General features: G+C 46.4%; 1 protein-coding gene across 1 annotated transcript in view; it reads left to right on the forward strand.

Moving 5' to 3' along the window:
• Positions 1 to 27,516, forward strand: part of AGAP3 (ArfGAP with GTPase domain, ankyrin repeat and PH domain 3) — a 1,006,220-nt gene that overhangs the window by 668,657 nt on the left and 310,047 nt on the right. The window lies entirely within an intron of this gene.

Raw genomic sequence — 27,516 nt, forward strand, 5'->3', positions numbered from 1 at the left:
CCCTTGTTCTGCTGCTCTGACCCCTTGTTCTGCTTCGCTGACCCCTTGTTCTGCTGCTCTGACCCCTTGTTCTGCTGCTCTGACCCCTTTTTCTGCTGCTCTGACCCCTTGTTCTGCTTCGCTGACCCCTTGTTCTGCTGCTCTGACCCCTTGTTCTGCTGCTCTGACCCCTTGTTCTGCTGCTCTGACCCCTTGTTCTGCTGCTCTGACCCCTTGTTCTGCTGCTCTGACCCCTTGTTCTGTTTCCCTCACCCCTTGTTCTGCTTCGCTGACCCCTTGTTCTACTTCCCTGACCCCTTGTTCTACTTCTCTGACCCCTTGACCTGCTGCCCTGACCCCTTGTTCTACTTCCCTGACCCCTTGTTCTACTTCCCTGACCCCTTGTTCTACTTCCCTGACCCCTTGTTCTACTTCCCTGACCCCTTGTTCTGCTTCCCTGACCCCTTGTTCTGTTTCCCTGACCCCTTGTTCTACTTCCCTGACCCCTTGTTCTGCTTCCCTGACCCCTTGTTCTGCTTCCCTGACCCCTTGTTCTGCTTCCCTGACACCTTGTTCTGCTTCCCTGACCCCTTGTTCTGCTTCCCTGACCCCTTGTTCTGCTTCCCTGACCCCTTGTTCTACTTCCCTGACCCCTTGTTCTACTTCCCTGACCCCTTGTTCTGCTTCCCTGACCCCTTGTTCTGCTTCCCTGACCCCTTGTTCCGCTTCCCTGACCCCTTGTTCTACTTCCCTGACCCCTTGTTCTGCTTCCCTGACCCCTTGTTATGCTGCTCTGACCCCTTGTTCTGCTTCCCTGACCCCTTGTTCTGCTGCTCTGACCCCTTGTTCTGCTGCTCTGACCCCTTGTTCTGCTTCGCTGACCCCTTGTTCTGCTGCTCTGACCCCTTGTTCTGCTGCTCTGACCCCTTTTTCTGCTGCTCTGACCCCTTGTTCTGCTTCGCTGACCCCTTGTTCTGCTGCTCTGACCCCTTGTTCTGCTGCTCTGACCCCTTGTTCTGCTGCTCTGACCCCTTGTTCTGCTGCTCTGACCCCTTGTTCTGCTGCTCTGACCCCTTGTTCTGTTTCCCTCACCCCTTGTTCTGCTTCGCTGACCCCTTGTTCTACTTCCCTGACCCCTTGTTCTACTTCTCTGACCCCTTGACCTGCTGCCCTGACCCCTTGTTCTACTTCCCTGACCCCTTGTTCTACTTCCCTGACCCCTTGTTCTACTTCCCTGACCCCTTGTTCTACTTCCCTGACCCCTTGTTCTGCTTCCCTGACCCCTTGTTCTGTTTCCCTGACCCCTTGTTCTACTTCCCTGACCCCTTGTTCTGCTTCCCTGACCCCTTGTTCTGCTTCCCTGACCCCTTGTTCTGCTTCCCTGACACCTTGTTCTGCTTCCCTGACCCCTTGTTCTGCTTCCCTGACCCCTTGTTCTGCTTCCCTGACCCCTTGTTCTACTTCCCTGACCCCTTGTTCTACTTCCCTGACCCCTTGTTCTGCTTCCCTGACCCCTTGTTCTGCTTCCCTGACCCCTTGTTCCGCTTCCCTGACCCCTTGTTCTACTTCCCTGACCCCTTGTTCTGCTTCCCTGACCCCTTGTTCTGCTTCCCTGACCCCTTGTTCTGTTTCCCTGACCCCTTGTTCTGTTTCCCTGACCCCTTGTTCTGCGTCCCTGACCCCTTGTTCTGCTTCCCTGACCCCTTGTTCTGCTTCCCTGACCCCTTGTTCTGCTTCCTTGACCCCTTGTTCTGCTTCCCTGACCCCTTGTTCTGCTTCCCTGACCCCTTGTTCCGCTTCCCTGACCCCTTGTTCCGCTTCCCTGACCCCTTGTTCCGCTTCCCTGACCCCTTGTTCCGCTTCTCTGACCCCTTGTTCTGCTTTCCTGACCCCTTGTTCTGCTTCCCTGACCCCTTGTTCTGCTTCCCTGACCCCTTGTTCTGCTTCCCTGACCCCTTGTTCTACTTCCCTGACCCCTTGTTCTGCTTCCCTGACCCCTTGTTCTACTTCCCTGACCCCTTGTTCTTCTTCTCTGACCCCTTGTTCTTCTTCACTGTGACCCCTTGTTCTGCTTCCTTGACCCCTTGTTCTTTTTCTCTGACCCCTTGTTCTTCTTCTCTGACCCCTTGTTCTGCTTCCCTAACCCCTTGTTCTACTTCCCTGACCGCTTGTTCTTCTTCTCTGACCCCTTGTTGTTCTTCTCTGATTCCTTGTTCTGCTTCCCTGACCCCTTGTTCTACTTCCCTGACCCCTTGTTCTGCATTCCTGACCCCTTGTTCTACTTCCCTGACTCTTTGTTCTGCATTCCTGATCCCTTGTTCTGCTTCTCTGACCCATTGTTCTATTTCCCTGACCCCTTGTTCTACTTCCCTGACCCCTTGTTCTTCTTCTCTGACCCCTTGTTCTGCTTCTCTGACCCCTTGTTCTGCTTCCCTGACCCTTGTTCTGCTTCCCTGACCCCTTGTTCTACTTCCCTGACCCCTTGTTCTACTTCCCTGACCCCTTGTTCTTCTTCTCTGACCCCTTGTTCTTCTTCACTGTGACCCCTTGTTCTGCTTCCTTGACCCCTTGTTCTTTTTCTCTGACCCCTTGTTCTTCTTCTCTGACCCCTTGTTCTGCTTCCCTAACCCCTTGTTCTACTTCCCTGACCCCTTTTTCTTCTTCTCTGACCCCTTGTTGTTCTTCCCTGACCCCTTCTTCTGCTTCCCTGACCCCTTGTTCTACTTCCCTGACCCCTTGTTCTACTTCCCTGACCCCTTCTTCTGCTTCCCTGACCCCTTGTTCTACTTCCCTGACCCCTTGTTCTGCTTCCCTGACCCCTTGTTCTGCTTCCCTGACCCCTTGTTCTGCTTCCCTGACCCCTTGTTCTGCTTCCTTGACCCCTTGTTCTACTTCCCTGACCCCTTGTTCTGCTTCCCTGACCCCTTGTTCTGCTTCCCTGACCCCTTGTTCCGCTTCCCTGACCCCTTGTTCTACTTCCCAGACCCCTTGTTCTGCTTCGCTTACCCCTTGTTCTACTTCCCTGACCCCTTGTTCTACTTCCCTGACCCCTTGTTCTACTTCCCTGACCCCTTGTTCTACTTCCCTGACCCCTTGTTCTACTTCCCTGACCCCTTGTTCTACTTCCCTGACCCCTTGTTCTACTTCCCTGACCCCTTGTTCTTCTTCCCTGACCCCTTGTTCTTCTTCCCTGACCCCTTGTTCTGCTTCCCTGACCCCTTGTTCTGCTTCCCTGACCCCTTGTTCTACTTCCCTGACCCCTTGTTCTGCTTCCCTGACCCCTTGTTCTACATCCCTGACCCCTTGTTCTACATCCCTGACCCCTTGTTCTACATCCCTGACCCCTTGTTCTTCTTCTCTGACCCCTTGTTCTTCACTGTGACCCCTTGTTCTGCTTCCTTGACCCCTTGTTTTTCTTCTCTGACCCCTTGTTCTGCTTCCCTAACCCCTTGTTCTACTTCCCTGACCCCTTGTTCTTCTTCTCTGACCCCTTGTTGTTCTTCTCTGACTCCTTGTTGTTCTTCTCTGACTCCTTGTTCTGATTCCCTGACCCCTTGTTCTACTTCCCTGACCCCTTGTACTGCATTCCTGACCCCTTGTACTGCATTCCTGACTCCTTGTTCTACTTCCCTGACTCTTTGTTCTGCATTCCTGATCCCTTGTTCTGCTTCTCTGACCCATTGTTCTACTTCCCTGACCCCTTGTTCTGCTTCTCTGACCCCTTGTTCTGCTTCTCTGACCCCTTGTTCTGCTTCTCTGACCCCTTGTTTTGCTTCCCTGACCCTATGTTCTGCTTCCCTGACCCCTTGTTCTGCTTCCCTGACCCCTTGTTCTGCTTCCCTGACCCCTTGTTCTGCTTCGCTTACCCCGTGTTCTACTTCCCCTGTCTTATTAACCTTCAAATATATGAGTGGACTTAATAAAAAGTATCTTCTACATAAAAAGAGGTCACAATCTTATGTTAGAGAGCAGCAGATTACGGAGAAATATGGAAAGCAGTTTTTTACAGAAAGGGTTGTGAATTCATGGAAAACACTTCCATTAGAGGTAAACTGACCCCTTGTTCTTCTTCCCTGACCCCTTGTTCTGCTTCCCTGACCCCTTGTTCTGCTTCCCTGACCCCTTGTTCTGCTTCCCTGACCTCTTGTTCTACTTCCCTGACCCCTTGTTCTACTTCCCTGACCCCTTGTTTTGCTTCCCTGACCCCTTGTTCTACATCCCTGACCCCTTGTTCTTCTTCTCTGACCCCTTGTTCTTCACTGTGACCCCTTGTTCTGCTTCCTTGACCCCTTGTTCTTTTTCTCTGACCCCTTGTTCTTCTTCTCTGACCCCTTGTTCTGCTTCTTTAACCCCTTGTTCTACTTCCCTGACCCCTTGTTCTTCTTCTCTGACCCCTTGTTGTTCTTCTCTGACTCCTTGTTCTGCTTCCCTGACCCCTTGTTCTACTTCCCTGACCCCTTGTTCTGCATTCCTGACCCCTTGTTCTACTTCCCTGACTCTTTGTTCTGCATTCCTGATCCCTTGTTCTGCTTCTCTGACCCATTGTTCTACTTCCCTGACCCCTTGTTCTACTTCCCTGACCCCTTGTTCTGCTTCTCTGACCCCTTGTTCTGCTTCTCTGACCCCTTGTTCTGCTTCCCTGACCCCTTGTTCTGCTTCCCTGACCCCTTGTTCTGCTTCCCTGACCCCTTGTTCTGCTTCGCTTACCCCGTGTTCTACTTCCCCTGTCTTATTAACCTTCAAATATATGAGTGGACTTAATAAAAAGTATCTTCTACATAAAAAGAGGTCACAATCTTAAGTTAGAGAGCAGCAGATTACGGAGAAATATGGAAAGCAGTTTTTTACAGAAAGGGTTGTGAATTCATGGAAAACACTTCCATTAGAGGTAAACACAGGGACTGTAAACCAAATGTAAAAATACCTGTGCACAAGACTAAGAAAAGGTAACATGTAACCAGGTTGGACTTGTGGTTCCTATTTCCCATCAAATTCTAGGTCCCCACGCTCTGCTTACCTGTCCCCCTCCCATTTTTTCCCTGACTCCCTTCCACCTGAGTACTCATTTCCTTGACCCTGAGTACTCACTTCCTTCCCCCTGAGTACTCACTTCCTTCCCCCTGAGCTCTCACTCCCTTACCCCAGAGCACTCACTTCCTTACTCCGAGCACTCACTTCCATCCCCCCGACCATTCACTTTCTTCCCCCTGAGCACTCACTTTCTTCCCCCCGAGCACTCACTTTCTTCCCCCTGAGTACTCACTTCCTTTCCCCTGAGTACTCTCTTCCTTCCCCCTGAGTACTCACTTCCCTTACCCCCGAGCACTCACTTCCCTTACCCCCGAGCACTCACTTCCCTTACCCCCGAGCACTCACTTCCCTTACCCCCGAGCACTCACTTCTCCTACCCCTGAGCACTCACTTCCTTACCCCCGAGCACTCACTTCCTTTCCCTTGAGCTCTCACTCCCTTCCCCTGGAGCACTCACTCCCTTCCCCCCGAGCACTCACTCCCTTCCCCCCGAGCACTCACTCCCTTCCCCCCGAGCACTCAGCTCCTTCCCCCTGAGCTCTCACTTCCTTCTCTCTGAGCACTCACTGCATTCTCCCTGAGCACTAACTCCCTTCCCTCTGAACTCTCACTCCCTTCCCCCGAGCACTCACTTCCTTTCCCCCGAGTACTCAATTCCTTTCCCCCGAGCACTCGCTCCCTTCCCCCCTGAGCACTCATTTCCTTCCCCCTGAGCTCTCACTTCCTTCTCTCTGAACACTCACTTCATTCTCCCTGAGCACTCACTCCCTTCCCTCTGAACACTCACTCCCTTCCCCCGAGCACTCACTTCCTTTCCTCCGAGCACTCGCTCCCTTCCCCCCTGAGCACTCATTTCCTTCTCCTTGAGCTCTCACTTTTTCTGTTTTAAGACACAATGAGTCTACGGATCATCTTAATTACTAATGGGATATTCACCTCCTGGTCAGCAGGAGGCAGCAAAGAGCACCACAGCAGAGCTGTTAAATAGCTCCTCCCTTCCCTCCCACCCCAGTCATTCTCTTTGCCTACGTTAGTGATAGGAAGAGGTAAAGTGAGGTGTTAGATTAGATTCTTCAATCAAGTGTTTATTATTTTTAAAGTGGTGCCAGAGTGTGCTGCTTTGTTCTAGGGTTAAGCTGTAGTCCATATCAGTCTCTTCAGTAGAGCTTTGGTGGCTTTAGAGCAATGGGAGCTTGTGGGACATAATTCTCACTGTGCCTCCCATATTTCTTGCTGCCCTATATCCTTCAGTCTGAGGTAATCTTTAACTCAGTATTTTATTCTCCTCAGGTCGATGTGAGGGAGAGGACCTCTCAAACCTGAGATCTGCCTTGCTGCCAGGCAGAAGTCAAGGTCAGTGCTACCTTAAGTTTCTTTCATGTAATTGGCAAGAGTCCATGAGCTAGTGACGTATGGGATATACATTCCTACCAGGAGGGGCAAAGTTTCCCAAACCTCAAAATGCCTATAAATACACCCCTCACCACACCCACAATTCAGTTTTACAAACTTTGCCTCCCATGGAGGTAGTGAAGTAAGTTTGTGCTAGATTCTACGTTGATATGCGCTTCGCAGCAGGCTGAAGCCCGGTTTTCCTCTCAGAGTGCAGTGAATGTCAGAGGGATGTGAAGAGAGTATTGCCTATTTGAATACCATGGTCTTCCTCTAGGGCAGTGCTTTCCAAACTGTGTGTCAGGACACACTAGTGTGTCGGCAGCAGTGTGTAGGTGTGTCCCTGCTTCAGCACAAATTTTTTTTACATTTAATTTTTTTTTACATTTTTTTTTTTTTGGTTTCCGACTTTCCGCCTGCTATGCATATCACATGGTTGACACGTGATTGATACCTAGTGGATCACAGATCATCTTAACCTATTGGCACAGCTCAGTGGGAACTGAAAATATTGCTATTGGCGGCTTTGGCAGCACATTGGCTCCTGACTGCACGTGTAGTCTCCTTAATTGGCTTGTGACTGCATGTGTAGTCAGTGAGTGGGACAGCAGTGTGTTTGCAGCACAGGCAGTAGTCAGTCAGACTCACAGGGCTCTGAGGGCAGCAGCTTAAACACTGAGCTGAAGTCAGAAGACAAAGTGGTTTTTTTGGGGGGGTTTTGCAGCTAGCTCCCAGTAGTGCATTGCTGCTCCTGCTCTTGATATATGAATAGGAAGTGAAAGCTTAAAAATGCTTGATGATGAAATGCGAGTGTCTTTATCTAATATTCCACCAAATATTCATAAACTGTGTTCATCCCATCAACCTCATACATCCCATTAAAACAGTAAGTAGCCATTGGTGTTATTAAACTTTTTTTTTAATTCTTTCACATACATACTGTTACTTGTAAATACTTATTATTATTATTATTATATAATTTATGTATGTGTCCGTATCTTTTAAAACAAGTTAGTTTAACCTCCTTTTTGCTAGTACAACTGAATTAATTACTGTGTCGCGAAATGATGTAGGTCTAAAAAGTTCGTCACCAACATGAAAAGTTTGGAAAGCTCTGCTCTAGGGGATCTATTTAATAGGTTCTCTGTTATCGGTCGTAGAGATTTCTTCTTCTACCTCCCTTTTCAGATTGACGATATACTCTTATATACCATTACCTCTACTGATTCTCGTTTCAGTACTGGTTTGCCTATCTACTATATGTAGATGAGTGTCTTAGGGTAAGTAAGTCTTATTTCTATTCATGACACTCAAAGCTATGGTTGGGCACTTTATATGTAAAGTTCTAAATATATGTGTTAAAACTTATATTTGCCATGATTCAGGATAATCAGTATTCCTTCATTCAGACTGCCAGTTTTCATTTTTGGGAAAATGCATATAAATTATATTTTTTCTTACTATAAAAAAATTTTCAATTGACTTTTTTTCAAAATTGCGGGCTGTTAGGCTCGCGGGTGCATAAAATGCTTCTATTTATTGCGTCATTTTTGGCGCGAGACTTTTTTGGCGCAAAAATTTAGTCATTTCCGGCGTCATAGTTGTCGCCGGAAATTTTCATGTGATTGCGTCATTTTTTACGTATATGTGTTGCGGATGTTTTTTGGCGCCAAAAAATATGGGCGTCATTCTTGGCGCCAGTTTTTTTCACATTATTTCAGTCTCACTTTTTAGTTGCTTCTGGTTTTCTAGAGGCTTGTTTCATTTTGCATTTTTTCCCATTCCTGAAACTGCCATTTAAGGAATTTGATAATTTTGCTTTATATGTTGTTTTTTCTATTACATATTGCAAGATGTCACTACCTGACCCTGGATCAGAATCTACTTCTGGAAAGACGCTGCCTGATGTCGGTTCTACCAAAGCTAAGTGCATTTGTTGTAAACTTTTGGTAACTGTTCCTCCGGCTGTAGTTTGTGTTAGTTGTCATGATAAACTATCAAACGCAGATAGTATTTCCATTAGTAATAATCCATTACCTGTTGTTGTTCCTTCAACATCTAATGTTCAGGATGTTCCTGTTAATGTTAAAGAATTTGTTTCTAATTCTATTCGGAAGGCTCTGTCTGTTATTCCTCCTTCTAGTAAATGTAAGAGGTCTTTTAAAACTTCTCATATTTCAGATGAATTTTTAAATGACCGCCATCACTCTGACTTAACTATTTATGATGAGGATCTATCTGGTTCAGAAGATTCTGCCTCAGATATTGACACTGATAAATCTTCAAATTTGTTTAAGATGGAGTTTATTCGTTCTTTACTTAAAGAAGTGTTAATTGCATTAGATATGGAGGAGTCTAGTCCTCTTGATATTAAAACTAATAAGCGTTTAAATTCAGTTTTTAAACCTCATGTAGTTATTCCAGAAGTTTTTCCAGTTCCTGATGCTATTTCAGAAGTAATTTCTTGGGAATGGAATAGTCTGGCTACTTCATTTACTCCTTCTCCAAAGTTTAAAAAATTGTACCCTTTGCCATCTGATAGATTAGAGTTTTGGGAGAAAATCCCCAAAGTTGATGGGGCTATCTCTACTCTTGCTAAACGTACTACTATTCCTACGGCAGATAGCACTTTGTTTAAAGATCCTTTAGATAGGAAGCTTGAATCCTTTCTAAGGAAGGCTTATTTATGTTCAGGTAATCTTCTTAGACCTGCTATTTCTTTGGCTGATGTTGCTGCAGCTTCAACTTTCTGGTTGGAGGCTTTAGCACAACAAGTGTCAGACCATAATGATTATAGCATTGTTAAACTTCTTCAACATGCTAATAACTTTGTTTGTGATGCCATTTTTGATATCATTAGAATTGATGTCAGGTATATGTCTTTAGCTATTTTAGCCAGAAGAGCTTTATGGCTTAAGTCTTGGAATGCAGATATGACTTCTAAGTCAACTTTGCTTTCTCTTTCTTTCCAAGGTAATAAATTATTTGTTTCTCAGTTAGACTCAATAATTTCAACTGTTACTGGGGGGAAGGGAGCCTTTTTGCCTCAGGATAAAAAATCTAAGGGTAAATATAGGGCTACTAATAGTTTTCGTTCCTTTCGTCAGAATAAGGAACAAAAGCCTGACCCTTCCCCTAAAGGAACAGTTTCCGTTTGGAAACCTTCTCCAGTCTGGAATAAATCCAAGCCTTTTAGAAAGTCAAAACCAGCTCCCAAATCCGCATGAAGGTGCAGCCCTCATTCCAGCACAGCTGGTAGGGGGCAGGTTACAATTTTTCAAAGATGTCTGGATCAATTCGATTCACAGTCTTTGGATTGAGAACATTGTTTCACAAGGGTACAGAATAGGTTTCAAGGTAAGACCGCCTGTGAGAAGATTCTTTCTCTCACGCATTCCAGTAAACCCAGTAAAGGTTCAAGCGTTTCTGAAATGTGTTTCAGACCTGGAGTCAGCTGGGGTAATTGTGCCAGTTCCAGTTCTGGAACGGGGCCTGGGGTTTTATTCTAATCTGTTCATTGTTCCAAAGAAAGAGAATTCTCTCAGACCAGTTCTGGATCTAAAAATATTGAATCGTTATGTAAGGATACCATCATTCAAAATGGCGACTATAAGGACTATTCAGCCTTTTGTTCAGCAAAGGCATTATATGTCCACAATAGACTTACAGGATGCATATCTTCATATTCCAATTCATCCGGACCACTATCAGTTCCTGAGATTCTCTTTTCTAGACAAGCATTACCAGTTTGTTGCTCTTCCTTTTGGCCTAGCAACAGCTCCAAGGATCTTTTTGAAGTTTCTTGGTGCCCTTCTCTCTGTAATCAGGGAGCAGGGTATTGCGGTATTTCCATATTTGGACGATATCTTGGTACTTGCTCAGTCTTTACATTCTGCAGAATCTCACACGAATCAACTTGTGTTGTTTCTTCAAAGACATGGTTGGAGAATCAATTTGCCAAAGAGTTCCTTGATTCCTCAGACAAGGGTAACCTTTTTGGGTTTCCAAATAGATTCAGTGTCCATGACTTTGTCTCTGACAGAGAAAAGACGTCTGAAATTGGTTTCAGCTTGTCGAAACCTTCAGTCTCAATCTTTCCCTTCGGTAGCTTTGTATGCTGAACCAATGAGGCAGGGATTATACAAAGATATCACAATTAATATCCTTAATTCCCAATGTTCGATCTTCTCTGACTTGGTGGTTTGATCACCATCGTTTAGTTCAAGGGGCCTCTCTTGTTCGTCCAACCTGGACTGTGATCTCAACAGATGCGAGTCTTTCAGGTTGGGGAGATGTATGGGGATCTCTGACAGCACAGGGGGTTTTGGAATCTCAGGAGGCGAGATTACCAATCAACATTTTGGAACTCCGCGCGATTTTCAGAGCTCTTCAGTTCTGGCCTCTTCTGAAGAGAGAATCGTTTATTTGTTTTCAGACAGACAATGTCACAACCGTAGCATATGTCAATAATCAAGGGGGGACTCACAGTCCTCAGGCTATGAAAGAAGTATCTCGGATACTTGTTTGGGCGGAATCCAGCTCCTGTCTAGTTTCTGCAGTTCACATCCCAGGTATAGACAATTGGGAAGCGGATTATCTCAGTTGCCAGACGTTACATCCGGGCGAATGGTCTCTTCACCCAGAGGTATTTCTTCAGATTGTTCAAATCTGGGGACTTCCAGAAATAGATCTGATGGCCTCTCATCTAAACAAGAAACTTCCCAGGTATCTGTCCAGATCCAGGGATCCTCAGGCGGAAGCGGTGGACGCATTGTCACTTCCTTGGAATTATCAACCTACTTATATCTTTCCGCCTCTAGTTCTTCTTCCAAAAGTGATTTCCAAAATTCTAATGGAGCATTCGTTTGTACTTCTGGTGGCTCCAGCATGGCCACACAGGTTTTGGTATGTGGATCTCGTTCAGATGGCCAGTTGCCAACCTTGGACACTTCCGTTAAGACCAGACCTTCTATCTCAAGGCCCATTTTTCCATCAGGATCTCAAATCATTAAATTTGAAGGTATGGAGATTGAATGCTTAATACTTAGTCATAGAGGTTTCTCTGACTCAGTGATTAATACTATGTTACAGGCTCGTACATCTGTGTCTAGGAAGATCTATTACAGAGTCTGGAAGACTTACATTTCTTGGTGTTCTTCACATAAATTCTCTTGGCATTCTTTTAGAATTCCTAGAATTTTACAGTTTCTTCAGGATGGTTTGGAAAAAGGTTTGTCTGCAAGTTCCTTGAAGGGACAAATCTCTGCTCTTTCTGTTCTTTCTCTTGTTAAGTGTATCCAGTCCACGGATCATCCATTACTTATGGGATATTCTCCTTCCCAACAGGAAGTTGCAAGAGGATCACCCATAGCAGAGCTGCTATATAGCTCCTCCCCTAACTGTCATATCCAGTCATTCTCTTGCAAGCCTCAACCAAGATGGAGGTCGTAAGAGGAGTGTGGTGTTTTATACTTAGTTTATTCTTCAATCAAAAGTTTGTTATTTTTAAATGGTGCCGGAGTGTAATATTTATCTCAGGCAGCATTTAGAAGAAGAATCTGCCTGCGTTTTCTATGATCTTAGCAGAAGTAACTAAGATCCATGGCTGTTCTCACATATTCTGAGGAGTGAGGTAACTTCAGAGAGGGAATGGCGTGCAGGTTTTCCTGCAATAAGGTATGTGCAGTTAATATTTTTCTAGGGATGGAATTTGCTAGAAAATGCTGCTGATACCGAACTAATGTAAGTAAAGCCTTAAATGCAGTGCTAGCTACTGGTATCAGGCTTATTAATAGAGATGCATACTCTTATAAAAATGTAATATAAAACGTTTGCTGGCATGTTTAATCGTTTTTATATGTATTTGGTGGTAAAACTTATTGGGGCCTAGTTTTTTTCCACATGGCTGGCTTGAATTTTGCCTAGTAACAGTTTCCTTAGGCTTTCCACTGTTGTAATATGAGTGGGAGGGGCCTATTTTAGTGTTTTTCTGCACAGCTAAAATTACAGACACTGACATTCAGTTTCCCTCTGCATGATCCAGGACATCTCTGGAGGGCTCAAAAGGCTTCAAAGTCGTTTTTGAGGGAGGTAAAAAGCCACAGTAGAGCTGTGGCAGTTGTTGTGACTGTTTTTAAAAAAAAAAAAAAAAAAACGTTTTTGTCTTTTATTATTCCATTTTGGGTATTCAGGGCTTATTCATCCATTTGCAAGTGGGTGCAATGCTCTGCTAACTTGTTACATACACTTTAAAAAATTCGTTAGTGTAACTGCCTTTTTTCACTGTTATTTCAAATTTTGACAAAATTTGTGTTTCTTAAAGGTGCAGTAATGTTTTTTATATTGCTTGTAAACTTGTTTAAAGTGTTTTCCAAGCTTGCTAGTCTCATTGCTAGTCTGTACAAACATGTCTGACACAGAGGAAACTACTTGTTCATTATGTTTGAAAGCCATTGTGGAGCCCCATAGGAGAATGTGTACTAAATGTATTGATTTCACCTTAAACAGTAAAGATCAGTCTTTAACTATAAAAGAAATATCATCAGAAGATTCTGACGAGGGGGAAGTTATGCTGACTAACTCTCCCCACGTGTCAGACCCTTCGCCTCCCGCTCAGGGGATGCACGCTAATATGGCGCCAATTACATCAGGGACGCCCATAGCGATTACCTTGCAGGACATGGCTGCAATCATGAATAATACCCTGTCAGAGGTATTATCCAGGTTGCCTGAATTAAGAGGCAAGCGCGATTGCTCTGGGGTTAGGAGAAATACAGAGCTCGCAGATGCTGTAAGGGCCATGTCTGATACTGCGTCACAATATGCAGATCATGAGGACGGAGAGCTTCAGTCTGTGGGTGACATCTCTGATTCGGGGAAACCTGATTCAGAGATTTCTAATTTTAAATTTAAGCTTGAGAACCTATGTGTGTTGCTTGGGGAGGTATTAGCTGCTCTGAATGACTGTAACACAGTTGCAGTACCAGAGAAATTGTGTAGGCTGGATAAATACTATACGGTACCGGTGTGTACTGATGTTTTTCCTATACCTAAAAGGCTTACAGAAATTATTAGCAAGGAGTGGGATAGACCGGGTGTGCCTTTTTCCCCACCTCCTATATTTAGAAAAATGTTTCCAATAGACGCCACTACACAGAACTTATGGCAGACGGTCCCTAAGGTGGAGGGAGCAGTTTCTACTTTAGCAAAGCGTACTACTATCCCGGTTGAGGACAGTTGTGCTTTTTCAGATCCAATGGATAAAAAATTGGAGGGTTACCTTAAGAAAATGTTTATTCAACAAGGTTTTATTTTACAGCCCCTTGCATGCATTGCGCCTGTCACGGCCGCGGCGGCATTCTGGTTTGAGGCCCTGGAAGAGGCCATCCATACAGCTCCATTGACTGAAATTATTGACAAGCTTAGAACACTTAAGCTAGCTAACTCATTTGTTTCTGATGCCATTGTTCATTTGACTAAACTAACGGCTAAGAATTCCGGATTCGCCATCCAAGCGCGTAGGGCGCTATGGCTTAAATCCTGGTCAGCTGACGTGACTTCGAAGTCTAAATTACTCAACATTCCTTTCAAGGGGCAGACCTTATTCGGGCCTGGTTTGAAGGAAATTATTGCTGACATTACTGAAGGTAAGGGTCACACCCTTCCTCAGGACAGGGCCAAAGCAAAGGCCAAACAGTCTAATTTTCGTGCCTTTCGAAATTTCAAGGCAGGTGCAGCATCAACTTCCTCCGCTTCAAAACAAGAGGGAACTTTTGCTCAATCTAAGCAGGCCTGGAAACCTAACCAGTCCTGGAACAAAGGCAAGCAGGCCAGAAAGCCTGCTGCTGCCTCTAAGACAGCATGAAGGAACGGCCCCCTATCCGGCGACGGATCTAGTAGGGGGCAGACTTTCTCTCTTCGCCCAGGCGTGGGCAAGAGATGTTCGGGATCCCTGGGCGTTGGAGATCATATCTCAGGGATATCTTCTGGACTTCAAAGCTTCCCCTCCACAAGGGAGATTTCATCTTTCAAGGCTATCTGCAAATCAGATAAAGAAAGAGGCATTCCTACGCTGTGTGCAAGACCTCCTAGTTATGGGAGTGATCCATCCAGTTCCGCGGACGGAACAAGGACAGGGTTTTTATTCAAATCTGTTTGTGGTTCCCAAAAAAGAGGGAACCTTCAGACCAATTTTGGATCTAAAGATCTTAAACAAATTCCTCAGAGTTCCATCTTTCAAAATGGAAACTATTCGGACCATCCTACCCATGATCCAAGAAGGTCAGTACATGACCACAGTGGACGTAAAGGATGCCTACCTTCACATACCGATTCACAAAGATCATCATCGGTTTCTAAGGTTTGCCTTTCTAGACAGGCATTACCAATTTGTAGCTCTTCCCTTCGGGTTGGCTACAGCCCCGAGAATCTTTACAAAGGTTCTGGGCTCACTTCTGGCGGTTCTAAGACCGCGAGACATAGCGGTGGCTCCGTATCTAGACGACATCCTGATACAGGCGTCAAGCTTTCAAGTTGCCAGGTCTCATACAGAGATAGTTCTGGCATTTCTGAGGTCGCACGGGTGGAAAGTGAACGAGGAAAATAGTTCTCTATCCCCACTCACAAGAGTCTCCTTCTTAGGGACTCTTATAGATTCTGTAGAAATGAAAATTTACCTGACGGAGTCCAGGTTATCAAAACTTCTAAATGCTTGCCGTGTTCTTCACTCCATTCCGCGCCCTTCGGTAGCTCAGTGTATGGAGGTAATCGGCTTAATGGTAGCGGCAATGGGCATAGTGCCATTTGCGCGCCTTTATCTCAGACCGCTGCAATTATGCATGCTGAGTCAGTGGAATGGGGATTACACAGATTTGTCCCCTCTGCTAAATCTGGATCAAGAGACCAGAGATTCTCTTCTCTGGTGGTTGTCTTGGGTACACCTGTCCAAGGGTATGACCTTTCGCAGGCCAGATTGGACAATTGTAACAACAGATGCCAGCCTTCTAGGTTGGGGTGCAGTCTGGAATTCCCTGAAGGCACAGGGATTGTGGACTCAGGAGGAGAAACTCCTTCCAATAAATATTCTGGAGTTAAGAGCGATATTCAATGCTCTTCTGGCTTGGCCTCAGTTAGCAACACTGAGGTTCATCAGATTTCAGTCGGACAACATCACGACTGTGGCTTACATCAACCATCAAGGGGGAACCAGGAGTTCCCTAGCGATGTTAGAAGTCTCAAAAATAATTCGCTGGGCAGAGTACCACTCTTGCCACCTGTCAGCAATCCATATCCCAGGCGTGGAGAACCGGGAGGCGTATTTTCTAAGTCGTCAGACTTTCCATCCGGGGGAGTGGGAACTCCATCCGGAGGTGTTTGCTCAGTTGATTCATCGTTGGGGCAAACCAGAGTTGGATCTCATGGCGTCTCGCCAGAACGCCAAACTTCCTTGTTATGGATCCAGGTCCAGGGACCCAGAAGCGACGCTGATAGATGCTCTAGCAGCGCCTTGGTTCTTCAACCTGGCTTATGTGTTTCCACCGTTTCCTCTGCTCCCTCGACTGATTGCCAAAATCAAACAGGAGAGAGCATCGGTGATTCTGATAGCACCTGCGTGGCCACGCAGGACTTGGTATGCAGACCTAGTGGACATGTCATCCTTTCCACCATGGACTCTGCCTCTAAGACAGGACCTTCTGATACAAGGTCCTTTCAATCATCCAAATCTAATTTCTCTGAGACTTACTGCATGGAGATCGAACGCTTGATTCTATCAAAGCGTGGCTTCTCCGAGTCAGTCATTGATACTTTAATACAGGCACGAAAGATTTGGAGTAAATATCTTTATTGGTGTGAATCCAAGAATTACTCATGGAGTAAGGTTAGGATTCCTAGAATATCGTCTTTTCTCCAAGAGGGCTTGGACAAAGGATTATCAGCTAGTTCCTTAAAGGGACAGATTTCTGCTCTGTCTATTCTTTTGCACAAGCGTCTGGCAGAGGTTCCAGAATCCAGGCATTTTGCCAGGCTTTGGTTAGAATTAAGCCTGTGTTTAAACCTGTTGCTCTCCCGTGGAGCTTAAACTTGGTTCTTAAAGTTCTTCAAGGAGTTCAGTTTGAACCCCTTCATTCCATTGATATTAAACTTTTATCTTGGAAAGTTCTGTTTTTGATGGCTATTTCCTCGGCTCAGAGAGTCTCTGAGCTATCTGCCTTACAATGTGATTCTCCTTATCTGATTTTTCATGCAGATAAGGTAGTCCTGCGTACCAAACCTGGGTTTTTACCTGAGGTGGTTTCTAACAAGAATATCAATCAAGAGATTGTTGCTCCATCATTGTGTCCTAATCCTTCTTCAAAGAAGGAACGTCTTTTACATAATCTGGACGTAGTCCGTGCCTTGAAGTTTTACTTACAAGCTACTAAAGTTTTTCGTCAAACATCTACCCTGTTTGTCGTTTACTCTGGACAGAGGAGAGGTCAAAAAGCTTCGGCAACCTCTCTTTCCTTTTGGCTTCGGAGCATAATACGCCTAGCCTATGAGACTGCTGGACAGCAGCCCCCTGAAAGGATTACAGCTCATTCCACTAGAGCTGTGGCTTCCACCTGGGCCTTTAAAAATGAGGCCTCTGTTGAACAGATTTGCAAGGCCGCGACTTGGTCTTCACTTCACACTTTTTCCAAATTTTACAAATGTGATACTTTTGCTTCTTCGGAGGCTGTTTTTGGGAGAAAGGTTCTTCAGGCAGTGGTTCCTTCCGCTTAATCCTGCCTTGTCCCTCCCATCATCCGTGTACTTTAGCTTTGGTATTGGTATCCCATAAGTAATGGATGATCCGTGGACTGGATACACTTAACAAGAGAAAACATAATTTATGCTTACCTGATAAATTTATTTCTCTTGTAGTGTATCCAGTCCACGGCCCGCCCTGTCCTTTTAAGGCAGGTCTAAATTTTAATTAAACTACAGTCACCACTGCACCCTATAGTTTCTCCTTTCTCTGTTTGTTTTCGGTCAAATGACTGGATATGACAGTTAGGGGAGGAGCTATATAGCAGCTCTTCTGTGGGTGATCCTCTTGCAACTTCCTGTTGGGAAGGAGAATATCCCATAAGTAATGGATGATCCGTGGACTGGATACACTACAAGAGAAATAAATTTATCAGGTAAGCATAAATTATGTTTTTTCACAGAAATATTGCTAATCATCCTTATATTCATTGTTTTGTACAGGCTTTGGTTCGTATCAAGCCTGTCATTAAGTCAATCTCTCCTCCTTGGAGTCTCAATTTGGTTCTGAGGGCTTTACAGGCTCCTCCGTTTGAACCTATGCATTCTCTGGATATTAAATTACTTTCCTGGAAAGTTTTGTTCCTTTTGGCCATCTCTTCTGCTAGAAGAGTTTCAGAGTTATCTGCTCTTTCTTGTGAATTTCCTTTTCTGATTTTTCATCAGGATAAGGCGGTGTTGCGGACTTCATTTAAATTTTTACCTAAGGTTGTGAATTCTAACAACATTAGTAGAGAAATTGTTGTCCCTTCTTTGTGTCCTAGTCCTAAGAATTCTCTGGAGAGATCTTTACATTCTTTGGATGTAGTAAGAGCTTTAAAATATTATGTTGAAGCTACTAAAGATTTCAGAAAGACTTCTAGTCTATTTGTTATCTTTTCTGGTTCTAGGAAAGGTCAGAAGGCTTCTGCCATTTCTTTGGCGTCTTTGTTAAAGTCTTTGATTCATCATGCTTATGTGGAGTCGGGTAAATCCCCGCCTCAAAGGATTACAGCTCATTCTACTAGGTCAGTTTCTACTTCCTGGGCTTTTAGGAATGAAGCTTCTGTTGATCAGATTTGCAAAGCAGCAACTTGGTCTTCTTTCCATACTTTTACTAAATTCTACCATTTTGATGTTTTCTCTTCTTCGGAAGCAGTTTTTGGTAGAAAAGTACTTCAGGCAGCTGTTTCAGTTTGATTCTTCTGCTTATAATTTCAGTTTTTTTCATTATAAGATTAAAACTTTTTGATTTGGGTTGTGGATTATTTTTTTCAGCAGAATTGGCTGTCTTTATTTTATCCCTCCCTCTCTAGTGACTCTTGCGTGGAGTTCCACATCTTGGGTATTTGCTATCCCATACGTCACTAGCTCATGGACTCTTGCTAATTACATGAAAGAAAATATAATTTATGTAAGAACTTACCTGATAAATTCATTTCTTTCATATTAGCAAGAGTCCATGAGGCCCGCCCTTTTTGTGGTGGTTATGATTTTTTTGTATAAAGCACAATTATTCCAATTCCTTATTTTGATGCTTTCGCTCCTTTCTTATCACCCCACTTCTTGGCTATTCGTTAAACAGAATTGTGGGTGTGGTGAGGGGTGTATTTATAGGCATTTTGAGGTTTGGGAAACTTTGCCCCTCCTGGTAGGAATGTATATCCCATACGTCACTAGCTCATGGACTCTTGCCAATATGAAAGAAATTAATTTATCAGGTAAGTTCTTACATAAATTATGTTTTTTCTGGGAAAAGGACTCAGAAATGTTATAAGCACACTGGAACTTGTAACATAAGGGGCTCTTTATTAATGTAGTGCTTTATGTTGGGACATTAAACATTTTTCAGGTGGGAAAAACTATTTGAGCAGTTTGATATGCCAGGGCACTGGAGCTAAGGGGTTATGCTGCAAGATCTCACGGATCTTTAATGGCTTCGGTGGTTTTCACTTGTTTGATATAAAGGGCGGTCCTTCCGGCTTTTGCGCGCCACTCCGTAACGCTTCAATTATCAGAGAAGCTGTGGGAAGTGCGCAGTAGAAAAAATTCAGTTTTAGTATTTGACCGGTCTGTTCTGGAGTCGCATGGAGAAAATGCGTTACTAGTATAGACGCGGTCTTCTCGGTTATATCAGCTGTTGTTGGCTTTTCTAACGGATCGTCTGCAGACAGGGAAGGAGTCTTTGAACGATCTTCAGTAAGGTAGGAGCACTTCAGCAGAGTGCTGAGGTACAGAAGTTGGATGTTGTATTATTTTTTTGTAATGAAGGAAACGTTATTTAAACTGCAGTTTGCAAAAAAAGATAAAGTACTGTTTTGTATTTAAAGTGACAGTAACGTTTTTTTTTAGTTAATATTTCCAAATAATTCTGTTAATTTTTTGTTTTATTATTTGAAATATTGTGTGAAAGCATGGATCAAGGGGACTTGCAAGATGTCACCTGTGCTTTATGTTTTGATGCTAATGTGGAACCACCAATCCCTTTCTGTCCTTCATGTGTACAATGGACTTTGAGTTATAGGGATAAGATTTTTTCAGAGCCAGTCTCTTCTAAGGCAGATGTTGTCCAAGAGTCTAATGATGAGGGTCAATATATGCCGCAGCTTTCTCCACAAGCCTGCCAAGCACAAGCGGCCCGCACAAGCAATGCCCTGCACTTCTGTTATAGCTCCTGCTGGAGTTACTCTGAAAGACATTGCTTCTCTCATGTCTTCTACAATTTCTGATGCATTATCTGCTTTCCCAATGTTGCAGGGCAAGCGTAAGAGGAAAGCCAGACATTCAGTTAGTTCTGATGCAATTGTTGCAGTTTCGGAGGTACCCTACGAAGACCATGAAGAGGAGGGTACTGCTGTTTCATCTGAGGGTGAAATCTCAGATTCGGAGGGTTCATTGCCTCTGACGGACTCAGAGGTTGTAACTTTTAGGTTTAAGTTAGAACACCTCTGCCTGCTACTCAGGGAGGTTTTGGTTATTTTAGACGACTCTGACTCCATGGTTGTGGTGGCCCCTGCGAAGTCTAGTAAATTAGACAGATATTTTGAAGTTCCTTACTCAGATGTATTTCCGGTTCCAAAGCGAGCTTCTGAGATTGTTACCAAGGAGTGGGAGAGACCAGGCATCCCCTTTTCTCCCTCCCCTATTTTTAAGAAGATGTTTCCCATAGCTGACTCTTTTAAGGAAGCTTGGCAAACATTCCCTAAGGTGGAAGGAGCTGTTTCCACCTTAGCAAAGAGAACCACTATTCCAATAGAGGATAGTTGTGCTTTCAAAGACCCTATGGACAAGAAGTTAGAGGGTCTACTTAAAAAGATTTATGTCCACCAGGGTCTGCTATTTCAGCCTGCAGCATGCATTGCTACAGTCACTACTGCAGCAGCATATTGGTTTGATGCTTTGTCCGAGTCTCTCAGGACTGAGACTTCTCTGGAGGAGATTCAAGACAGGATAAAAGATCTGAAGCTAGCTAATGCTTTTATTACGGACGCTTCTCTTAAAATTATCAAGCGAGAAACAAACAAAAGGGACGACAGAGTAATTTTCGTTCCTTTCGAAATTTCAAGGGAAATTCTTCTTTCTCCTCTAAGCAGGAGGAATCTAAGCCTACATGGAGACCCAACCAGTCTTGGAACAAAGGTAAACAATCCAAGAAGCCTGCTATTGAATCCAAAACAGCATGAAGGGCATGCCCCCGATCCGGGACCGGATCTGGTAGGGGGCAGACTTTCCTTCTTCGTTTAGGCTTGGGTTCGGGACGTTCAGGATCCCTGGGCAATAGAAATAGTGTCTCAGGGATACAAATTGGAGTTCAAAAGTTTTTCTCCCAGAGGCAGGTTTCATCTTTCAAGATTATCTGCAGACCAGACAAAAAGATAGGTGTTCTTACTTTGTGTAAGAGACCTCGTTGCCCTGGGGGTGACTGTTCCCGTCCCAGTACAGGAACAGGGTCAGGGTTTTTATTCCAATCTGTTCGTGGTTCCCAAAAAGGAGGGAACCTTCAGACCAATTTTAGATCTAAAGGGTCTAAGCAAATTTCTCAGAGTTCTGTCCTTCAAGATGGAAATTATTCGTTCCATTCTTCCCTTAATCCAGGAGGGTCAATTCATGACAACTATGGATTTAAAGGACGCGTACCTACATGTCCCTATTCACAGGGATCATCACAAGTTCCTACGGTTTGCCTTCTAGGTCAAACACTTTCAGTGTGTGGCTCTTCCTTTCAGCCTGGCCACTGCTCCAAGAATCTTCACAAAGGTTCTAGGATCTCTGTTGGCGGTACTTCTGGCACGGGGCATTGGGGTGGCACCTTATCTGGACGACATTCTAGTCCAGGCGCCATCTTTTTAACAAGCAAGATCCCACACCGAGTTAGTGTTATCTTTCCTGAGAAGTCACGGATGGAAGGTGAATTTGGGAAAGAGTTCCCTAGTTCCAGACACCACCTTGTCCATGAAAAGTTTTCTGACAGAAGTCAGGAAGTCAAAGATTATAGATACTTGCCGAGTCCTTCAATTCACTCCTTGGCCGTCAGTGGCTCAGTGCATGGAGCTAATAGGGCTGATGGTGGCGGCAATGGATATCATCCCGTTTGCTCGTTTCCATCTCAGACCTCTGCAGTTAAGCATGCTCAGGCAATGGAACGGAGATTATGCAGACTTGTCTCCTCGATTAATTCTGGAACAGGAGACATGGGTATCTCTTCAATGGTGGTTGTCTCTGGATCATCTCTCCCAGGGAACCTGCTTTCGCAGACCATCTTGTGTGATTGTGACAACAATCTGGGGCTCCCTAAAGGCTCAGGGAGTTTGGACTCACTCAGAGTCTGTTCTCCCCATAAACATTCTGGAACTGAGAGCGATCTACAATGCTCTTCTGGCCTGGCCCCAGTTAGCCACGGTCCAGTTTATCAGGTCCCAGTAGGACAACATAACTTCAGGGGCTTACATCAATCATCAAGGAGGAATGAAGAGTTCCTTAGCAATGAAGGAGGTATCCAAGATAATTCAATGGGCGGAGGCTCATTCTTGTTGTCTGTCGGCGATCCACATTCTAGGGGTGGACAACTGGGAGGCGGACTTCCTGAGCAGGCAGACATTTCATCCGGGGGAGTGGGAACTCCATCCGGAAGTGTTCTACAATCTAATTCTCAAGTGGGGTCAGCCGGAGTTGGATCTCATGGCATCTTGTCAGAATGCCAAGCTCCCGAGATACGGGTCGAGGTCCAGGGACCCCCAGGCGGCACTGATAGATGCTCTGGCGGTCCTTTGGACCTTCAGTCTAGCATACTTATTTCCTCCGTTTGCGCTTCTTCCTCGGGTAATGGCTCGAATCAAACAGGAGAGGGCTTCAGTGATTCTCATAGCACCTGCCTTGCCTTGCAGGATTTGGTATGCGGATCTGGTGGAGATGACATCTCTGCCACCTTGGAGACTCCTGTTGAGGAAGGACCTTCTGATTCAGGGGCCTTTCGTTCATCCAAATCTAGTTTCTCTTAAGCTGACTGCTTGAAGATTGAACGCTTAATTTTATCCAAGCAGGGATTTTCTGATTCAGTCATAGAGACCATGGTTCAGGCTCGTAAGCCTGTGACCAGAAGGATTTACCATAAAATTTGGCGTAAATACCTTTATTGGTGTGAATCCAAGGGCTACACATGGAGTAGGGTTAGGATTCCTAGAATTTTGTCTTTTCTCCAAGAGGGTTTGGAGAAGGGTTTATCAACGAGTTCCCTAAAGGGTCAGATCTCGGCTTTATCTACTTTGTTACACAAACGTCTGGTGGATGTTCCAGATGTTCAATCATTCTCTCAGGCCTTGGTTAGGATCAGGCCTGTGTTCAAACCAGTTACTCCTCCATGGAGTCTTAATTTTGTTCTCAAGGTTCTTCAAGGGGCTCCGTTTGAGCCTTTGCATTCCTTAAATATTAAGTTGTTATCTTGGAAAGTTTTATTTCTTGTTGCTATTTCTTCAGCTCGTAGAGTGTCTGAGCTCTTGGCATTGCAGTACGATTCTCCTTATCTTATTTTTCCATTCAGATAAGGTAGTTTTACGTACTAAATTAGGATTTCTTCCTAAGGTTGTTTCAGATAGGAACATTAATCAGGAGATTGTTGTTCCTTCTTTATGTTCTAATCCTTCTTCTCAGAAAGAACGTCTTCTGCACAATTTGGACGTGGTTCGTGCTTTAAAATTTTACTTACAAGCAACTAAGGACTTTCGTCAGCCTTCTTCCTTGTTTGTGATTTTCTCTGGAAAACGTATGGGACAGAAAGCTACAGCTACTTCTCTTTCTTTTTGGCTGAAGAGTATCATCCGTTTTGCATATGAGACTGCTGGACAGCAGCCTCCCGAGAGAGTTACGGCTCATTCCACAAGGGCTGTTGCTTCCTCATGGGCATTCAAAAATGAAGCTTCTGTAGAACAGATTTGCAAGGCTGCAACTTGGTCCTCTCTTCACACCTTTTCAAAGTTCTATAAATTTGACACTTTTGCTTCGACTGAGGCCGCTTTTGGGAGAAAGGTTCTTCAAGCAGTGGTGCCTTCCATTTAAGTTCCCTGTCTTGTCCCTCCCGTATCATCTGTGTCCTCTAGCTTGGGTATTGTATCCCATTATTAAGATTTCTTCTCCCTGAACACTCACTTTCTTCACACTGAGCACTCTCTTTTTTCTCCCTGAGCACTCACTTCCTTCCCCCTGAGCTCTAACTTCCTTCCCCCTGAGCTCTTACTTCCTTCCCCCTGAGCACTCACTCCCTTTCACCCCTAGCACTTACTCCCTTTTACCCCGAGCACTCACTCCCTTCCCCCCCGAGAACTTACTCCCTTTTCCCCCGAGCACTCAGTTCCTTACCCCTGAGCTCTCACATCCTTCTCCCTGAGCACTCACATCCTTCTCCCTGAGCACTCAATTCCTTTCCCCAGAACTCTTACTTCCTTACCCCTGAGCACTCACTCCCTTTTCCCCTGAGCACTCACTTCCTTTTCTCCTGAGCACTCACTCCCTTTTCCCCGAGCAGTCACTCACTTTTCCCCCGAGCAGTCACTCCCTTTTCCCCCAGCACTCACTCCCTTTTCTCCCAGCACTCACTCCCTTTTCCCCCCGAGTACTCACTCCCTTTTCCCCCCGAGCACTCGCTCCCTTTCCCCCAAGCACTCGCTCCCTTTCCCCCAAGCACTCGCTCCCTTTCCCCCAAGCACTCGCTCCCTTTTCCCCCGAGCAATCACTTCCTTCTCCCTGAGCACTCACTTTCTTCTCCCTGAGCACTCACTTCCTTCCTCCCAAACACTCCTTTCCTTCCCCCCTGAGCACTCACATCCTTCTCCCTGAGCACTCACTCCCTTTTCCCCTGAGCAATCACTCCCTTCCCCCCAAGCCCTTCCTCCCTGAGCACTCACTCCCTTTCCCCCGAACACTCACTCCCTTTTACCCTGAGTACTCACTCCCTTTCACCCCGAGCACTCACTCCCTTCCTCCCCAAGCACTCACTTCCTTCCCCCAGCACTCACTTTCTTCCCCCCAGCACTCACTTTCTCCCCCCAGCACTCACTTTCTCCCCCCCAGCACTTACTTCCTTCCCCTGAGCCCTCACTTCCTTCCCCTGAGCCCTCACTTCCTTCTCCCCAGCACTAACTTCCCCCCAGCACTCACTACCTTCCCCTGAGCACTCACTTCCTTCCCCTGAGCACTCACTTCCTTCTCCCTGAGTTTCTCACTTCCTTTCCCCCCGAGCACTCACTTCCTCCCCCCTTTGCTCTCACCCCCCCTAAGCTTTCACTCCCTTCCCCCTAAGCTCTCACTTCCTTCCCCCTGAGCTCTCACTTCCTTCCCCCCCAAGCTCTCACTTCTTTCCCCCCAAGCTCTCACTTCTTTCCCCTGAGCACTCACTTCTTTCCCCTGAGCACTCACTTCTTTCCCCCCGAGCACTCACTTCTTTCCCCCTGAGCACTCACTTCTTTCCCCCCGAGCACTCACTTCTTTCCCCCGAGCACTAACTTCCTTCCCCCCGAGCACTAACTTCCTTCCCCCCGAGCTCTCACTTCCTTCCCCCCGAGCTCTCAATTCCTTCCCCCTGAGCTCTCAATTCCTTCCCCCTGAGCTCTCAATTCCTTCCCCCTGAGCTCTCACTTCCTTCCCCCTGAGCTCTCACTTCCTTCCCCCTAAGCTCTCACTTCCTTCCCCCTGAGCTCTCACTTCCTTCCCCCTGAGCTCTCAATTCCTTCCCCCTGAGCTCTCAATTCCTTCCCCCTGAGCTCTCAATTCCTTCCCCCTGAGCTCTCACTTCCTTCCCCCTGAGCTCTCACTTCCTTCCCCCTAAGCTCTCACTTCCTTCCCCCTGAGCTCTCACTTCCTTCCCCCTGAGCTCTCACTTCATTCCCCCTGAGCTCTCACTTCCTTCCCCCTGAGCTCTCACTTCCTTCCCCCTGAGCTCTCACTTCCTTCCCTCTGAGCTCTCACTTTCTTCCCCCTAAGCTCTCACTTCCTTCCCCCTAAGCTCTCACTTCCTTCCCCCTGAGCTCTCACTTCCTTCCCCTGAGCTCTCACTTCCTTCCCCCTGAGCTCTCACTTCCTTCCCCCTGAGCACTCACTTCCCTTACCCCCAAGCACTCACTTCCTTCCCCCTGAGCTCTCACTTCCTTCCCCCCAAGCACTCACTTCCTTCCCCATGAGCTTTCACTTCTTTCCCCCTGAACACTCACTTCCTTCCCCCTGAGCACTCACTTCCTTCCCCCTGAGCTCTCACTTCCTTCCCCCTGAGCTTTCACTTCCTTCCCCCTGAGCACTCACTTCCTTCCCCCTGAGCACTCACTTCCTTCCCCCTAAGCTTTCACTTCCTTCACCCTGAGCACTCACTTCCTTCCCCCTGAGCACTCACTTCCTTCCCCCTGAGCTCTCACTTCCTTCCCCCCAAGCACTCACTTCCTTCCCCCTGAGCTTTCACTTCTTTCCCCCTGAACACTCACTTCCTTCCCCCTGATCACTCACTTCCTTCCCCCTGAGCTCTCACTTCCTTCCCCCTGAGCTTTCACTTCCTTCCCCCTGAGCACTCACTTCCTTCCCCCTGAGCACTCACTTCCTTCCCCCTGAGCACTCACTTCCTTCCCCCTGAGCACTCACTTCCTTCCCCGTGAGCACTCACTTCCTTCCCCCTAAGCTTTCACTTCCTTCCCCCTGAGCACTCCCTTCCCACTGAGCTCTCACTTCCTTCCCCCTGAGCTCTCACTTCCTTCCCCCTGAGCTCTCCCTTCCCCCTGAGCACTCACTTTCTTCTCCCTGAGCTCTCACTTCCTTCCCCCTGAGCACTCACTTCCTTCCCCCTGAGCTCTCACTTCCTTCCCCCTGAGCTCTCACTTCCTTCCCCCTGAGCTCTCACTTCCTTCCCCCTGAGCACTCCCTTCCCCTGAACACTCACTTCCTTCCCCCCGAGCACTCACTTCATTCCCCCTGAGCACTCACTTCCTTCACCCTGAGCTTTCATTTCCTTCCCCCTTGACCACTCACTTCCTTCCCCCTGAGCTCTCACTTACTTCCCCCTGAGCACTCCATTCCCCCTGAGCACTCCCTTCCCCCCGAGCACTCACTTCATTCCCCCGAGCACTCACTTCCTTCACCCTTAGCTCTCACTTCCTTCCCCCCGAGCTCTCACTTCCTTCCCCCCGAGCACTCACTTCCTTCCCCCTGAGCACTCACTTCCTTCCCCCTGAGCACTCACTTCCTTCCCCCCTGAACTCTCACTTCCTTCCCCCCTGAACTCTCACTTCCTTCCCCCCTGAGCTCTCACTTCCTTCCCCCTGAGCTCTCACTTCCTTCCCCCTGAGCTCTCACTTCCTTCCCCTGAGCTCTCACTTCCTTCCCCCTGAGCTCTCACTTCCTTCCCCCTGAGCTCTCACTTCCTTCCCCCTTGAGCTCTCACTTCCTTCCCCCTGAGCTCTCACTTCCTTCCCCCCTAAGCACTCTCTTCCTTCCCCCCTGAGCTCTCACTTCCTTCTCCCTGAGCTCTCACTTCCTTCCCCTGAGCACTCACTTCCTTCCCTCTGAGCTCTCACTTCCTTCACCCTGAGCTCTCACTTCCTTCCCCCTGAGCTCTCACTTCCTTTCCCCCTGAGCTCTCACTTCCTTTCCCCCTGAGCTCTCACTTCCTTCCCCCCTGAGCACTCACTTCCTTCCCCCCTGAGCACTCACTTCCTTCCCCCCTGAGCACTCACTTCCTTCCCCCCTGAGCTCTCACTTCCTTCTCCCTGAGCTCTCACTTCCTTCCCCTGAGCACTCACTTCCTTCCCTCTGAGCTCTCCCTTCCTTCCCCCTGAGCTCTCACTTCCTTCCCCCTGAGCTCTCACTTCGTTCTCCCTG

This window comes from Bombina bombina, chromosome 5 (genome assembly GCF_027579735.1).
Source record: "Bombina bombina isolate aBomBom1 chromosome 5, aBomBom1.pri, whole genome shotgun sequence".
NCBI classification, from domain to species: Eukaryota; Metazoa; Chordata; class Amphibia; order Anura; family Bombinatoridae; genus Bombina; species Bombina bombina.